Below are 206 nucleotides of genomic sequence, written 5' to 3' on the forward strand. Positions count from 1 at the left end.
GAACGGTGTTATTTTTAGATAATCCAAACAGACCTCTAATCCTCTGAACTAATCTGATTGGCAGAAGGTTGTAAAGTTAGATCAGTTAAATGGATCTTAACGCACTCAGCTTTATGAAAACACAGGGCCAAAGGTGTCCATAAACACATTCCTCCAGCGCTTTCTGGCTGGCTGTGCTGGTGTGCTGACGGAGTGTGGACAGGCGC

Source organism: Phaethon lepturus, unplaced genomic scaffold (assembly GCF_000687285.1).
Source record: "Phaethon lepturus isolate BGI_N335 unplaced genomic scaffold, ASM68728v1 scaffold45313, whole genome shotgun sequence".
In the NCBI taxonomy this organism is placed as follows: Eukaryota; Metazoa; Chordata; class Aves; order Phaethontiformes; family Phaethontidae; genus Phaethon; species Phaethon lepturus.